Raw genomic sequence first — 17,230 nt, 5'->3', positions numbered from 1 at the left:
GCATCAGCAGTAGAATCACACAGAGTCTGCAAACAGCTCTCTCTGAGACTGTTTAGCTAGGAAATTGCCCAGCACTCTAGTGCCACTTCTCTGTGGAAAGTACACCCAAGATGATAATGTCTTGCACTGTATAGAAAGATCTGCACAGCACAAACTCATAAAAAATTGCCCTCTCCCTCAATGTGAAGAGAGAGATGCACTGTTTTTTGTCCTCCCTCCCAAAGATATGGATTGAACAAACTGGGTTATGTTATAAACAACAAATAAGTTTAACTATAAAAGACAGATTTTAAGTGATTATAAGGGATGGCAAACAGAACAAAGCAGATTACTAAGCAAATAAAACAAAGCACGCAAACTAAGGTTGATTCACTAAAGGAACAGGTAACAAAATGTAATTTCTCCCCCTAAATGTTTAATTAGGCAGGATGCAGAGTTTCTGTTTCTCAGAGTTCCAGTTACTTCTCTTTACAGACTAGACTCTTCTGTCATAGTCTGGACTCAGCCCTTGCCTTTCCCGCCACTTGGTTCCTTTTTCTCTTCAGGTACTTTCAGCAGTCTTTCTTCTTGGGCAGGAAGGCAAATGGAAAGGAGTCCTGTTTGCCTTACTCCCCAGCCTTAAATAAGATTTACATAATGTGGGAATCTTGACCTCCCACTCCTTTTAGTGGAAAATTACTAGAAGTCCAAGATAGTGTTTAGTACCAGGTGACAGGACCACTTGACCTAGTAGCATCACAGCTATGTCCCATGACACCTCTCAGGAAGGAGAGAGATCAGTATCTTTAAAGTCTTGTTTCTTCCTAATGGCCTATCAAAGCTGATGGCCTATTGTTTGGTGGGTGTCTCCCAAATACACACAGTTGTAATTGTTACATAGTCAACATTCGTAATTTTAGATACAGAAATGATACATGCATACAAATTGAATAATCACATTGAGTAAATCATAATCTTTCCAATGATACTTTACGCAACCCATTTTGCATAAAATATATCTTAGTTAGACTATATTCATATCACAACCGTATTTCTATGAAAAATATGGGGTGTAACGTCACAGAGGTCGCGGCTTCCGTGAATTTTTGTTTATTGACTGTGACCTGTCCATAACTTTTTTACTAAAAATAACCAAGACAAAATCTTAGCCTTAATTATGAGAGTACAGTTGATAGTTTCTCTCTGATTCTATTTTTGTATCCATTACTGTTCTTGTAAATGCTACATACTATTTTATTCCCATGTGGGATTGTTGTTTATGAGTAAAGTTACAGAGTCTTATAATTTATCTGCTTTGAATTTGAGTTCAAAAGAGAGAAAAGAGAGTGTGAATGTGAAACAAACTAATACAAGAACCCGTGAAAACCACTTTTAAGGACAGAGCTAGTATTTGTTGAAGACTTCCTGTTGGTGAGCTGTCACTAAATGTAAAACTGTTCAGAAAAAAAGAAATATATACATATACTTAATCAATTAAATCCAGTTAAAAAATAATGTGTTGTATTGGTACCTTCAGGGGCAATTTCCAGAGACCTAAGGGAGTTAGGTGCCCAGCTCTCATTAAAAGTCTTTCATGCCTCTTAGAAAATCTCTGTCATTAAATCACGTACACCTCTACCCTGATATAGCGCGACCTGATATAACGCAAATTCGGATATAATGTGGTAAAGCAGCGCTCGGGGCAGGGCTGTGCACTCCGATGGATCAAAGCAAGTTCGATATAACACAGTTTCACCTATAACGCAGTAAGATTTTTTTGGCTCCCAAGGACAGTGTTATATCAGGGTAGAGGTGTATTATCGTATATATGTTGTAATGCTTCTGTACGACATTTCTGCCAAGTCTGTTGGAAGTAGCAATTACTGTACTAAACTTTTTTATTTTTGCTGTAAGTCTTTGGCCTGCTGCTCAAAAATACAAAGATTTTTCTTCATTGAAGAGGTCCAAATTTCCACTGAAGGGGGTGCACAAAGAAACTAAAAACTAATAGGGCCGCTAAAAATATAATTTTAGAAACCATGATTGTCAGAAAATAGGTTAAAATGTAATCTATCACTTTAATCCTGAGATGCTGGTAGTTTTGTAAATCTGACAATGTTGAGGTATCCCCAAACACCAACTTTAGTAAATGGCACAGTTGTTTTAGAGATTCAAGTGGATATCAGCCAGACACAGTGAAAATAATTTCTCCCATCCAGGGATAGTTCTTTACTTCATCTGCTGATGTTAAGCACAGCTGTGCGCAGAGTAACAAACAATAGTACTAGAGGATGCGTTGAGGTCAACAGGACTATTCACATGCTTAAAGCTAAGAATGTGCTTAAGTGCTTTTGTTGGATCAAGACTTGTTTACTGAGGATGGGACAAATATTTTGCATGTGGGAACTGAAGGCATTGAACTTGAGAGCACTGAAAAATTAAGGTCTTGTCTATACTGGGAGTTAAGAGTAATCAATTAAAGAGGTGGAAGGTAAATATGCAGAAGTTAATGCCTGCTAAATCCCTGTGTGGACACACTGATTCAGAAGTGAAGTGGCCACTTTACTTCTGAAAGAGAGCATCTACATGGATGTTTAATATGCGTTAACTTCACACCTTTAATTGATTTGACTTAACTTTTCTGAATATCCCCATGTAGACCAGCCCTAAGTGAGGTAGTGGGATTCAGACTGTCTGTTTAAAACCATAAAACTAATTCCATGAAAGACAAAGACAAACTTGTTTTAATTATGCATTTATAGTTACTCTGACATTGAGTTTGCTGTAACTTATAATGCCATTTTAAAATGAAAAAGTGATAATTTTAAAGCAACAAAACATGAGGGATGTTAGGGGAAAAGGTAGTTGTAACAGAGTAAGTCTATTTAGCAGTATCAGCAACTGTTAAAAATAAAGGTGTAGACAATATTAATTCTCTTAGCATATGCGCAGTGTGCACAGCCATTTGATAGCATCATCGTCATCCAGGTGAAGAGCCAGTTTTCCATCATCAGAATAAGCCAGCAGGCACTTGTCAAGGATGTCTGAAGTTGACTGCATCTACAGCGCAGGTCATTAGAGAAACTCCATTTTGAAGAGATTGCCCACACAATTACCCTGCCCTAAACTGGTTCAGGGATGACCACAGGTGCCTTGGCATGTCAAAACCTGGTGGACAGACAATTGGGTCGGTGACGAGAGAGTGATTAATGACTGTTGTCGCTGACTACTTGTTATACCAAGCAGATTCCACCATCATGTCATGTGGTGGCATAAGTGATCATAAAGGGGTCTAAAAGACAGACAAACTGGCGAGTGGTCAAAGAGGTCTGAATACAGAGGGAAATCACTGTTTTCACACGTCTTGGCCATGATAATGCTGGAGGCTCCCTCATAGCAGCTATGGGGCGGTGCTATGATACTAAGGGCATGTTTTCACTAGCAACATTAAAGCATTGCCGTGATGGCTGTGTAGTCGCAGCACCAGCACTGGGAGAGAGCTCTCCCAGCGCTGTAAAAAAAAAAAAAAAAAATCACTTCTGTGGTGGGAATAGCTCCTAGTGCTGGGAGCACGGCTCCCAGTGCTGGTGCACTGTCTACACTGGCACTTTACAACACTGAAATTTGTAGCGCTCAGGGGGTGTTTTTTCACACCCCGAGCGAGAAAGTTCCAGCGCTATGAAGTGCCAGTGTAGATAAGCCCTAAGTATTGGCAGCCATGGCAATGGATTTGCATGTAAAGTCCTGGTAACAATGTGCATAGCTTTGTATGAGATGAGTCTCGTGAGACAAGCAATACCAGACAGGAGCAGAGTACTCTACTGTTGAATAGCAGAGGGCTGGTGTTCTAAGTGTCCAGGCACTTGCATTCCAGGTTGGGCCGGCCAGTTTTCTGAACAAGTTGCTTTTACAGTTAATATGTGGCAATGAGTGTTTGTTTTTACAATCAGCATCTAAAATATGTAAACCATTCAGGAACCAGACATTTGGAAATGACAGAAACATTGTGTAAAAATTCAGCTGCTTCCTTGGTTGAAACATTTTGTCCTGCACCAAGTATCTTAAGAAGTTGCTGGTTTCATGTCACAATGGTTCTTCTGTGTTTAAAATAACATCCAAACCTTAAAAATGCTTTGCTTTCATTTATTCTATCTATAACAGTTATACTTTGCCTAATTTTAAAATACATTGTTTATTCATGAGTTTACTAAAAATATGTGGCTATATAAATACATCTTTCAGTGAAAGAATGCCTTTTTCCTGATGATAGCTTTTAATTAATAGCTGTACTTGTATTCAGCAGTGATCAGACAGCATGAATCTAATGGCAAGTAAAGCCAACTTGAAAAATCTTGCTAGGGTGAATAGCCAGAAAGTTGGTAATAAGCAGAGCACTGGAGTGCATACTGTACAGAAAATCTAGCATTGGCAGGTGGACGGATAAGATGACCTAAATGGTCATTTCTCTTTATAACTTGTGAATCTATGAATTGATGATCCAGATGTGAAAGTAGTCATGAAATTTTAAGGGCAGTATATAATATACTGTTTGATAAATGATGTGCCATCATACTTAATTGTGCAAAAAATCTGGAAGGATAGTCCTTTCGGATAGAATAAATGTACCACTTGCCGTCAGTTCTTGGGGAATACTACTCTACAAAAATTAAGTCGACTTAAGTTACGACTTACAGCCACCACTCTAATTAAACAGCTAGTGCATGTCCATACTACAGCCCTTGTGTCGGCAGAGCACATCCACGTTAACAGCTCTTGCATAGACATGGAAAGCAGTGCACCGTAGGTAGCTATCCCACTGTGCAATTGGTCACCATCTGCTGCAGTGTGTATTGGAAAGGGTTTGCAGTGCCTCATGGGGGCAGGCACAGTATTCCATTAAGCATTCTTTCTCCGTTTCATCATTATATAGGCTTTCTAGAGCATTCCATGGATTGTTGGTTCTGGGCTCAAAACAAGCAATGAGTGGTGAGATTGCATCATTATGGGATAATGAGCAGAACTTTTAGTTGTGCAAAGCCACCTTCCTGAAACTGTGTGTGGAGCTCACCCCAACCCTACAACGCAGGGACACCAAAATGAGAGCAGCACTAACTGTGGAGAAGCAAGTGGCAATCACTGTAGGGAAGCTGGCAATGCCAGACTGCTGTCGATCAAGTCAAGAATCAGTTTGGAGTGGAGAAAAACACCCTGGAGGTTACTGGGATGCAAACATTAATTACCTCCTGCTATGAACAACTTTAACTCTGAGCAATTTGCGTGAAATAGTGGATGTATTTGAAGCAATGGGATTCCAAAACTGCAGTGTAATGATAGATGGCATGTATATCCCCATTTTGGCCCCAGACCACGTTGTGATGGAGTGCATAAACAGAAAGGGCTTCTTTTCTGAGGTATTGCAAACTCCCTTGGATCACTGGGGTTGTTTCACCAACATCAACGTAGGCTTGTCAGGGAAGGTGCATGACGTACACATCTTTAGGAACACGGGCCTATACAGAAAGCTGCAAGCAGGGACTTTCTTTCCAGACCAGAGGATTACCGCTGGGCATGTGGACATTCCAATAGTGATCCTGAGAGACCTTGCTCCTGTGGCTTATGAAGCCTTACACCGGCCACTGTGACAGCAGCAAGGAGCACTTCAACCACACGCTCAGCTGTTGAATGTGCCTTTGGCCACTTAAAGGGACACTGCCGTTGCCTCCTCAGGAGGTTAGACCTCAGTGAGGAAAATATCCCCATGGTTATAGCTGCCAGCTGTACCCTTCATAATATATATGAATTAAAGGGGGAGAAGTTTTCCCTGGGGTAGAGTGTGGAGGTGGAGTGGCTGTCTGCTGCTTTTGAATGGCCAGATATTAGGACTGTAAGATGGGCCCAATGGGAGCTTTTTGCATCAGGGAGGCTTTGAAGGAGCATTTTAACAATGGGCCACAGTAATTTGTGTGTGTTTAGCCAGGCTTTATTTATTTATTTATTTATTTTGCACCATGGTAGGAACCTTGTAATGATTACTGTGTGTGTGCTGCTGTGACACTGCAAATGCACCTACTGGTACTGTCTCTGAATGTTAACAGTAGTCACCATGAGTTGAAGAATAATAAAGATTCATTTGCTTTCCATAAGTTCAGTTTTATTTCACACCTACGGAATCGTAATTATGTGTTGCTAACCTGAACTCCATACATAGGGAGAAAAGTATCTTTAAAGGGGAAGGAACAGGAAATTCACAAGCACAGTTGCCAATGAGGATCTTGGAGCTGGGTGTACGTCCAGCCGTCGTTCTGCAAATTGTCCCACGAGGTGGAGTGCCTGGGGTACTGCTGAGATCCCTGAGGAAACGAGGAATGTGAAGGGGATGTGTTCAGACTGGGACTGCAACATGTCTGTTTGCTACCTCAGCAGCATTATCATCTTTTCCTTCTCCATCTCCTATCCTGACTATCCCGTCCCAATTTCTCACTGATTGCCTCCCTCCTTGCTGTCTGTTCACAATCTGAAGCAACTGACAACTGCAGAACCTCCTTGTACATGTCTGTCTTACTCCTCTAGTTTCTTTTCTTTATCTAAGTGATGTGCTCCCCGGTGTGTGGGAGAACATCAAGGGAACATCTGTAGCTGCTAAAGAAATCATAGACAGATGTGTTGTCAGTGCATTAACACTCTTCATCCAAACAAGTAACATCTTTCTATTATGGTGCCTGCTGAAATAATGGCTGAATGGCATGGCAAAGTTTCCTACCATGTTGAAAGACAGCAGCCTTCCCAAGAAACCTTTGGCAGAAGGTTGCTGATTACCTTCAGGAAAGTTTCCTAGAGATCTCTATGGAGGATTCATGGGACATCCTGGTGTGCATAAATTAACTTTTCCACAGGCACCCCTCCGCAGAACGAGTACTTACCAGAGGCATCAGACTTGGCAGAGCTAGGCTGCTGAGGCTTGCGGTGGAAAGCAATGGTCAGCACATCTCTCAGCCCGCGCCGCTTCCTGCAGCCCCCATTGGCCTACAGCGGCGAACCGCAGGCAGTGGGAGCTGAGATTGACTGACTGAAACTGCGGACGCGGCAGGTAAACAAACCGGCCGCATGCCAAAGGTTTACTGATCTCTGAGTTATGAAGGCATCCATTTTAGAATTATATCTGAATCAATCTGAGGGCCAAATTTAAGAGTCCTACCTTAGCATCCATTTGTGCATGCACAATTCTGTGTATGTAATTACTTATGTATGAACAAGATACTGTGCACATGTGCAAAAAGCCATTTCTGCTTAAATAGTTTGCATTTACATATTTAATCATTTGTGCACATAGCAGATTGGTTTTTTTGACGTTTTGATCCTAACTCTTATGCCTAAAACCTTCGACCCCTTACCTGGTAGAAGTCACTAGTTATCCTCCAAAAAGTGTGATTTAAAGTGACAGAATCAATTCAAAAATAGCACTTCTGTCTTCTAAGGTTATAAGAAATACATTTTGTTTTACTTGCTAATAACATTTAGTCTGTTGTCAATTTGACAGTGCTTTCAGTAGTCAGTTTTGCTCCTTTGTATGGTGAATGTTTCCTTATGTTTTGTGTGGGGCTTTTGCACAGCAGGAAGAGAGAAAAAATTTAAAAGTGGAAGGTGGAGGATCAGGTGTTGTAACTGAAGCTACTTGAACCATTTCTTGAATTTGACTTCATTACAGTTGATGTGTCGCTTTCTAAATGTCTCTTTAAGTAGTTTACCAGTTATTTCTGTGGTTTCCTCTTTAAGGAGAGAATAAATGAGTGCTTATATTTTCCCATGCTCTGTCAAAATGAGATGCAACTTAGTCAATTGTGCATATCTTCATAATAAGATCATCTGTTGTTTTTCTTGCATGTGTTGGCTAGCAGTAGAAATGGGGCTGACCTTTAAATTTTCACTGTTAAGCTGATGAGTTGAACATCTCATTTTAAATAAATGTACTATTTCCTGCCTGGTTGTTATTTCAGGCTATGTGCATATTTGCTTAGAAATCACTGCATCTGCTTACTTTGGTTCCCTTTTGTCTAGTTTGCTTTGCAACCGAAGGTTAAGAAATATATTTATGAAAGCACAGATTCTTGAGCCCAAGTTTGAGAAAATTGAGGGGAGGCTTGGGGTGAAGCCCTTTTTAAATGTGAATTAGACAATAAGCATCTTTCTTAGAAAAGGGGGTTGGATTTGCAGGAGCCGGAGCTATCTTAATGGGACTTGATCAGCGTTCCCTCTAATTGTTTACGTCAATGTGTGAAGTGAATTTTGTTGTGAGACACATCACCTCCATATTGGTGCACAAAACAAAATTCATGTGGTGGGGGTTGGGCCGAGGGGTTTGGAGTGTGGAAAGGGGCTCAGGGCCGGGGTAGAGGATTGGGGTGCGGGGGAGTGAGTGGGTGAGGGCTCTGGAGTGGGGCCTGGGATGAGGGGTTTGGAGTGCGGGAGAGGGCTCAGGGCTGGGGCAGAGGGTTGGGGTGTGAGGAGTGAGGGCTCTGGGGTTGGACCAGGGCTGAGGGGTTTGGGGTGCAGACTGTCTTGGGGCTGCAAGGGGGGACAAAGGACTCCTCTCCCCGTCCCCCCCCCAGCCCTCTCTCACTACAGCAGCTCAGGGCCAAGGGAGAGGCGCCTCTCCCTGGCCATGGCAGCTCTGGCTGAGGGAGGGGCTCCTCTCCCCGGCAGCTCCAGCAGGCCTAGGCCGAGCTGAGGGAGGGGGCTCCTCCCCCTGGCCACGGCACGTCCGTTGCGGGAGGGGTGCCTGTCACCCCAGCTGCGACAAGTCCGTGCTGGGGGAGAGCCACCTCTCCCCGCCTGCGCCACAGCCCTGAGCCTCTGCACAGGGCTTGCTATGCCTCCAGGCTCTAAGCCTTTAAGATAAACACCAGATAGGATTTGCCATGTGCCTCAAGCTAAGAGCTATCCACATTGCAAGCTTATTGCCTACTACCATAGGGTCTTACTGAAGCACTTTATTTGGTATTTGAAGAATCAGGCCCTTAGTATACTAGGCCTATATCCTTAATTTTTTTAAACAGAGAAAGACTTGACTGTGTGTATTCTTGTAGAGACCAACAATCTGTATTAAATACATAGAGCGAAGATGAGGTTTCAAATGTCAAGAATGTAGCCATCTGCTATTTTTAGCCTTAACCTCACTTGTATATTCTTTTGCTTCAGCAATTACAGCATGAAGAAACCTTAAGTCATGCTCAAAAGCATTGATTGTCATATATAAAAGGCTAGGTGTGCACTTTTAGCTGTGATCGCTTTAATCTGTGTAATATCCTAATCTTGAGTAAGGTATGACTCTTAACACTTCTCCACAAGACCTTGGTTTATGCCAGCTCCATTTCTTGTGTATCATGTTTGTGTAATATTTCTTAAGACATAGTAAATACTCTATTTTATCTGTATGATAGTTGGTTTATATGCAAGTGTCTTGAATCTGAGCTCTGTGAAAGCTTTGAAAAATATAAGGTGTACAATGGTGGACCATAATACTACTTCAGACTGGTTTCAACAATAAAAATATAAATTCTGTGATGTAAAGATAACCTGCAATTTGTTGTATTTTCTAAAATTGAGTGTTTCATGGAGGGGGAGGGTGACTTTATTTTTTTACACTTAATGTAAACCCATGTGTAGCTGCTGTTTCTTAGACTTATGACATATTGAAATAATAGCATGAAATGAGTTTACCTGTTTATCTTAATGGGGTGTTAAATTTTAAAGTCTATCTGTGGTTACTGAAATGTCATCATGGTTAATGATTTTTCCCTTTTGTCATTCTGCAAGTAATATCCAGCCAATTTTGTGTTTTGTTAGGGATGGAAGTGACACTTATTTGAAATACTGATGTTCCAGTTATATGAAACAAGTAATCACAAACTTTTCAAAGCATGGACTGATTAATGGAATAGTTCACCTCTTGGTTCACTCAGAATCCTATGGGTCAGCTTTTTGTCAGTTCGCCATTATGTATCTACACAAACGGCTTATGTGGAAAACAAGATTGCATTTTTAGCTGTTTAATGCAATAAGTGAGTTGTATGTTTTTGGAAAAGATAAGTGTTGTCTAGCTTTGGTCCTCATTTCTACACCTACTCATCTAATCTTTCTCAGAGATGGTAACGAAGAGAAACCACAGTCATGTGACTATCCTGCTCACTGCAGGTCATCCGCAAATGCTCTATAAATTATCAGTGGTTTGTGAATCTGTTCTACAGCATAGTGCTGCAAGTGCAAATAGAATATTCCTCTGGGATGAAAATGATGCTTTTGAAGAGGGTCAGTTCAATATAGGCTTAACAGGAACATAAGTGGTGTATGGGCCTTGTGCTGGCCCTCTCCTTGGGGTGAATTTGGCTTCTGTTAAATATTGATTGTGGATAATTGAGCTGCTTGTTAATATCCATGTTTAAACATATGCTAAAGGAAATATGAACTATTCATCACTGTTTAAAGTGTTACGCTTCCTTAGTGCAGCTTATGGAATCTTAGAAATCTCCTATTAAACTTTGTTCCATCACCAAAGACAATTAAGCTTAATAAGCTAAAATACTTTCAATGATGCTCTTCCTGTCTTTACATGCTAAATTGATAGAACTATGAAAACAGGGGCGAAGTGGAATACGGAGAAAAAAACAGCCTTAACTTTCAAAATTTCTATGATTGAAATTACTACTATTATTATAATTTTTTTCATCTATTGGGTTGATAAATTTGTTTAATGATTTTTTTTTTTTTTTTAGTAGAGGTTCAGATTTTATCAGCTAATGACACTACCACTTTTGTAAACCAAGAAAATAGCACTTCTTTTAAACATGTCAGTTTGGACCCCAGTGCATGTACCTCATGAGAATGTTACCAGAGGGTTTTTTTAATAGCACTGTTGTATTCATGTCATGTATATGACCTCTGTGTCCTCATGCTCCTGCACGAGTACAAAGGGGTAGGGTGACACCCCCTCTCCTTCAGTTCCCTCTTTCCACCTTCACAACATTCATATAACTGCCATAATGTGTATCAACCTGTCTGGATTAAATGTTGATGGTTAAATCCCCCTGTATAGGGCTTCTTAACAGAGTGGAGTCAAAACCTGTGGACTTCAAGCTCTGCCCATCCTTCAGTGGGCTAGTTCACCTGAAAGATAGACACTGCAGGTATCTCTGCTGTTAAAAGTCACATATATGTTGAGTAGATATTTCTCCACAAGAACACAGAAGTTGAGATATGAGTCTGAAGCTTTGTCTTCTGGAACAATTCATGAAAGTCTCATCAGACCCTGAGGAGACAAGCTCCAGAGTTCTGCTAGTGGGCAAGCCAAGATTGTCCAGCGCTTTATCTAGCAGGCAAGTGACACCGAAGATCAGCACTGAGCAGATGGCACAAAGAAAGGACTGACACCTCCAGCACTGAAGCAGATACCAGCATCATTGGCACTGAAGTTGGCACCAACAAAGCTGGTACCAAAGTCCAGCACTGATAGGAAGTGCTCCGGGTATAGAGGCAACAGCTCCAGGAGTAGGTCAGTGTCCCTCCGTAAGGACAAACCATGTAAAGCCTCTAGAAATAAAACCATCAAAACCTGCACAGTAGTGAGGACTGGTGGTAAGGAGCAGCCCATGAGAGAGACAGACTGCTCTGGTGGCATGTCTCTGTGTTGAGGCCTACTGTGGATGACGTGCTCCTCAGAGAAGCAGGACAGGCGTTGTGCCAGAGCACCTACCAGTACAGGACCCAGTATCACATATGTTGTAACTGCCTTAAGGAGTTTTATTCCCTCTGTCACAGGGTCATATGTTCTCACTTCTTTCCAGCAGCAAATCCTCTCCTCTGAGAGCAGTGGTCAGCAGCACAGAAGGACCTGCCAGCTTTCCTAATAGGTCTCAGCTACCATGGTCTTCTCAGGAATGGCACCAGACTGGCCAATACCAAATGATCTGTTCTGTATTCCTGTGCATGCTCTCAGCTTGCAGGAGGCAGGCTTCCATAGAGCTATCCATCTGGCCAACACTACTTAAGATGCACAGTGGGGCCTATCCTTTACTAATAGAGTTCTGTATTACAGCACTAAAAATAATCAGTAAATGCCTGACAGTAGTGGCAGCACAATTAAGGAGATAGGAAATCCGCATATATTGTAACTGGATGATTGGCTGATCAGAAGCAGGTCCCAATACGAGACTGCTGCAGCCTTAGACATGTCCTCTTGCTGCTCTGTCACCTAAGACTCCTTGTGAATTACTAGAAATCATGTCTCACATAATCACAGCTGATAGATTTCACTGTCAGCAAGAACCCATGTCCCAGGTCTCCAGTTGACAGCAAACTACCTAAAATGAAATCAAATGACAGAGTGTACATGTCTGTTACTCCTTGGTAACATTTTTGCATACGTATTTGTGATGCTGTTTACCAGATTACATAACAAATGTGGCTGAGGTCCATATGCTCCCAGTCCAGACAGCTTGTGAATAAGAGTTAGTCCTGCCTGAGGTACTGCGAGAGAGCTTACTTGGTGGCTTGATCCAATGAATGTACAAAAAGGGGTTCTTTAATCTACCATATGCAAAAGGCTTATCACAGTCTCCTCAGGGACAGGCTGGGATGCATACCTGAACCATATGCAGATGCAAGGAACATGCTGTCAGGGTGACCTAGAATTGCCAATTGAGTCTTCTGTAGCTGAGAGCCATCATACTGGCCTCTGTAGCATTTCCTTCCTGTTCTGCAGAACTCTATGGTGCAAATCCTGACAGACACGTCCAAAATGCATTATATGAACAAGCCAAGAGGCACTTGGTTGTCACCTTTCTACCAAGAAGCCATCAAGCTTTGAATGTGATGTCATCAACATGGGATAACCGTGTTGTTTCTACACCTCCCAGGGGTCAGCAATGATGCGTGGTAATCAGCCATAAATTGTCACTGAGGAAGCTGTGATAAGGCCAATATTTTATCAGTGGGGGCTCCCATAATAGAAACCTCTTCACCATGGAAGAGAGGGACAGTGGATTGACATTCACAACATGTCCCTTGTATAAATACCCAGTTTCAGCTTGTCTGTGGTCTAAAAATACCAGATGATCCATCTAGCATTTCTGATTTGAGGATTACCACAAATCTTGGCCAACTGTTCAAACAAGTTCCAGATGATGATTTTTCTAGTCATAGATCTAGCACTTAAGGTCCTCCAGCTGAATGTTGAAGGATTGTCTGCTGCCAGCTGGGACCTTATTAGTGTTCTGGCAGGGATGAAATTGTCTAAAATTATGCCAAGTTGGTTAGTATGTGCAATGACTCTGTTTTTGAGAAATTGCCATTTCTGTGTGCACATTGGTGATACAAGAAGTGCTTGGAGGCACCAGAAGAACAACCTCCTGAACAACCTCCTGCAAGGATCATTATCTCCAACATTATTGAACTTATATTCAAATAATCTATCATATACCAGGTCTTGCAAGTTTGTTTATGTAGAGGAAGTATGCATCAGCAGTCAGTCACACTCCTTTGACATACTTGAGAGTGTTCTGAATGCAGATTGGGTAGCCATGGCTGATTATTGTCATCGGTGGTGCCTGATACCAGGTGGAAGTTAGACTGTGTTAAGCGTTTTCCACTTACATCCACTTCAGAGAGCTGAACATAGTTCTCAATGGTCAGCAAATAAAGCATGATTCACACCTAGTATATCTAGGCATGACATTGGATAGAACTCTCAGATATCATGCACGTCTTAGAAAGATAGCAACTAAGGTCAAAACATGCAGCAGCTTCCTTGGAAAACTGACCAGAATGACATGGGGTGCCAACACCAAACGCTACAAACATCAGCCTTGGCACTGTGTTATTCAGAGGTAGAGTATTGTATTCCAGGATGAGATCACTCGTCTCACACAAAGATGATCGACATACAACTTAATTCCATCATGTGTATTATTTTAGGCACACTTAAATCTACTCCTCTGCCGTGGTTACAGGTTCTCTACTAAATTACTCTGCCCAGTGTTCGCAGAAAGGAAAGCGTAGCAAAGCTCGTGACAAAATTGCCCACCCCTACCATTAATTAAAGATTTGTTTTATCTACCTGATGGTTGTCTGCCCTCACGTTGCCCATTGTGGATAAACTTACTGGGTGAGGGATTTACGGTAGAGAATGTGTGGCAAACTTCATGGTCTGCAGAGAAAGTGACAAATTATCTTGTCTGAGACCCCACTCAAAGTCAACCCGGATTTGATTTACCATGAATGCAGTGGAGCCTTCTGAACTGGTTTCGTACTGGACATGGAATGTGTGCTGCAGTGGAATTTTGGGGACATTTTAGAGACAGTCCATTATGTCAACATGGGCACCCACAAACCATGCCACACCTTGTTGAGGACTACAAAATTACTCAAATTCCTGGAGGTCTTCATGCCTTGAATATCAATAAGATCACTGTGGCTTGGCTTGATCGGATTGCATGTGCCAAATAAATAAACCACAGAAAACAACATTAAATGCCTGAAATTCTGTTCCAGAAGGAGTGTGAGCCAAGGCCAATTGCCAGAAGCCTTTCTCTTTCTGTGATCTCCAGGACTCTTATATGCGACTGCCAGTTCTCATCCCCAAGGTAAAATCCAAGATCAAACTGAGAAAGGTTACAATAATCCTGATAGTCCCTTACTGGTTGATATAGTTTTGGCTGTCATGTGTATTGCAGGTGGCCTCTTGTGCACCTCTCAACATGCCCGCATATAATAGCTCAGAACTAAGGTCACATGCTACACCCAGAACCACAGTCATTGCATTTGATGGCATGGAAGTTGGCTGAATGCTACTGACAGAGACTGCTCCTTACAGTTTCAGGAAATTCTCTTACAAAGCAGAAAACCTTCCATTCGGAAAACTTAGTGTCAAAATGTGTTTTGTTTTTTTGTTTTGTTTTGTTTTTTTTAAAAGTAGGTAGCCCAATACAATCTGGCCATAGTAGAGACCCTGATACCAAAGATCCTCAACTATATGCTGTGCCTGAAAAATACTGGATTATCATTTAACTCTCTCAAGGTTCATCTTGCAGCAGTATTGGTGTGTCACACGCTGGTACAGTCGTGCTGTGTTCTTACATCCCATGTTATAAAAATTCAAGAGCCTACTTAATTCATGCTTACTGGTTAGAGACCAGAATCTCATGTAGGACTTCAATATGGTCTGAAAACTCAGAGTCTTTGTTATGAACCACTGTCTGATTGCTTGGTATACCACTTGACCATCAAGATAGTCTTTCTGTTTGCTGTCATTTCAGCATGGAGTCAGTGAGCTCCAAGCTCTGGCCAGACTGTTACACATCTTTCTTTAGAGACCAGGTAGCATTGGGACCAAACCCCAAGTTCATTTCGAAGGTAGTGTTGGAATTCCATTGCAACCAATATGTTACTTGCCCAGCATTTTCCTGAAGCCTGCACTTAACACCCGGAGCAGAGCTACATACACTGGACACGTTATAATTCTAAGCCTTTCAAACTGTCTTCCACTCTCCTTCATAGATATATCCCGCCCATGAAAAGGCCAAGCCATCTTGTCTCAGATAATCTTAGTGGATCAGAGAGTGCATTTCCACCTGGTATCAGATGGCTGGTGACCATCTCTCTCTGCCTTGATGGAAGTGTGCCTTGATGTTCAGAGGCAGCATCTTCTGCCTGCCTCAGGACTGTGCCAGTCTCTGAGATTTCAAGGCTACAATGTGGCGGAACCCACTGACTTGTGTTAAATATTATGCCCTTCACATAGTAGGCAAGTTAGATGCCAAGTTCAGGTTAGTACTTAAATCACTATTTGATAAAGGTGAAACTCCTCACTCCCACTACCAAGGAAGGGTACTGCTTGCCATTCACTTACCGTGGGATCCATACTGACTACATCACAAAGAACCAGAGTTACTGTTGGGTAAATAACCATTCTGTCTCCTACACTATGCTATATGCTTAGATTTCTATGTAATGGATCCCAGTATTCTGTCTGCTGTAATAAGTAATTCAGTATCCTCTTTGTCAAGGAGGACAAGCACTCTAGAGTACCTGTTTTCTTTTAAAGTTAAAATTTACTAATGCTAATGTCTTGAATGTATCCTTTTGTTTAAATGGAGACGTCTGGAAGTGCATAGTTTAGACTTTTTTTTTCTCAGCATTTAGAACAGCAAGCATTGAAACCACTGTTACATAGTACATCAGATGAGAAATTGTTGAAAGAATACAGCATTTTTTCCTGAAGTTTAGAGAGTTGAACTACCCAAACTTTAATTTTGGATAATAGGATAGTGGGTTTTTTTTTTTTTTAAATGCATCCAGAACTGATTGTTATAGATTGAAAAACCAAGAAAGTAATAAGCTGCTTATATAAGGTTCCCTTGAGGCAGCCCTTGTGAGTTACTGTGTGGTAAAATGTGCATGTAAGTTCTCCATGACAGGAAATGTATCTCCACATCAGCTCCACCTGAAAATGACAAGGTATACAACATATGGAAGGCAGGTGGGCCAAACACCACCGTCAGCATTCAACTTATTCTACGTGTGGCAGGGAAGGGAGGAGTGGAATTTCAGACAAAAAAAATAAACCTAGTTTGACAGGAAACAGTTACTTGGAAAGGCGTTGGTGCTAATTCTAGCTCAAAGAAAATAACTTCAGTACTCTGTGCGGGCAGTCAGGCAAATGATTCAACAGTTTCCTCTGTCCAGTTCCCATAGATAAATGAAACACCTCAATAAGGGAATTGCAAACAACTGCTACATAGAAGGCCATAAAAGATGCCCACAATTCAACCCATAGTCTAGAAGTACTCTTTGATTCCTCATTTATGCTTAGCTCAGTGAGGAATCCCACCTGATGTTCTTCTGAAAATTATATTGATCAAGCTTAAGCCTCAGTTCTGCAAACTAATCTGTCCGGGCATGCACTTACACTTGTATGTTGTCCCTTACGCCATGTGGAGCCGAACTGACTTCAGTGGGTGTGCTCGAGCAGACACTCTGGGTGCAGAGGACTCCAGACGGATATAAAAGTGCATACACACCGATCAGTTTTAACATCAGTGGGCTGTATGTGAGCATGGGAGTCTGCCGTGCTGTACTACAGTATCTAATACCTTCCAGTAGTGCATTAAATAATCTGACTAGGCATCTGTCACGTGTTTATTTCTCATCCTCTCCCAAGAGGGAGAAGCATGTGCAGTGGAGTGTCTTGTTTTGGTAATGT

At 41.7% G+C, this 17,230-nt stretch overlaps 1 protein-coding gene across 3 annotated transcripts in view; it reads left to right on the top strand.

Annotated features, from left to right (window-relative positions):
* Window positions 1-1,221: 1,221 nt before the first annotated feature.
* Window positions 1,222-17,230, top strand: part of LOC116822842 (protein-L-isoaspartate O-methyltransferase domain-containing protein 1) — a 104,824-nt gene continuing 88,815 nt past the window's right edge. Inside the window, exon 1 of one of the 3 annotated variants that reach the window (XR_012655350.1) lies at window positions 1,222-1,410. The gene's annotated coding sequence lies outside the window, so the exon portion shown is untranslated. The remainder of the gene's footprint in view (window positions 1,411-17,230) is intronic. The other 2 variants (XM_075063019.1, XM_075063018.1) reach the window with 2 other exon arrangements.

Source organism: Chelonoidis abingdonii, chromosome 2 (assembly GCF_003597395.2).
Source record: "Chelonoidis abingdonii isolate Lonesome George chromosome 2, CheloAbing_2.0, whole genome shotgun sequence".
In the NCBI taxonomy this organism is placed as follows: domain Eukaryota; kingdom Metazoa; phylum Chordata; order Testudines; family Testudinidae; genus Chelonoidis; species Chelonoidis abingdonii.
The sequence above is the reverse complement of the archived record's forward strand: the minus strand, read 5'-3'. Positions and strand labels throughout refer to the sequence as shown.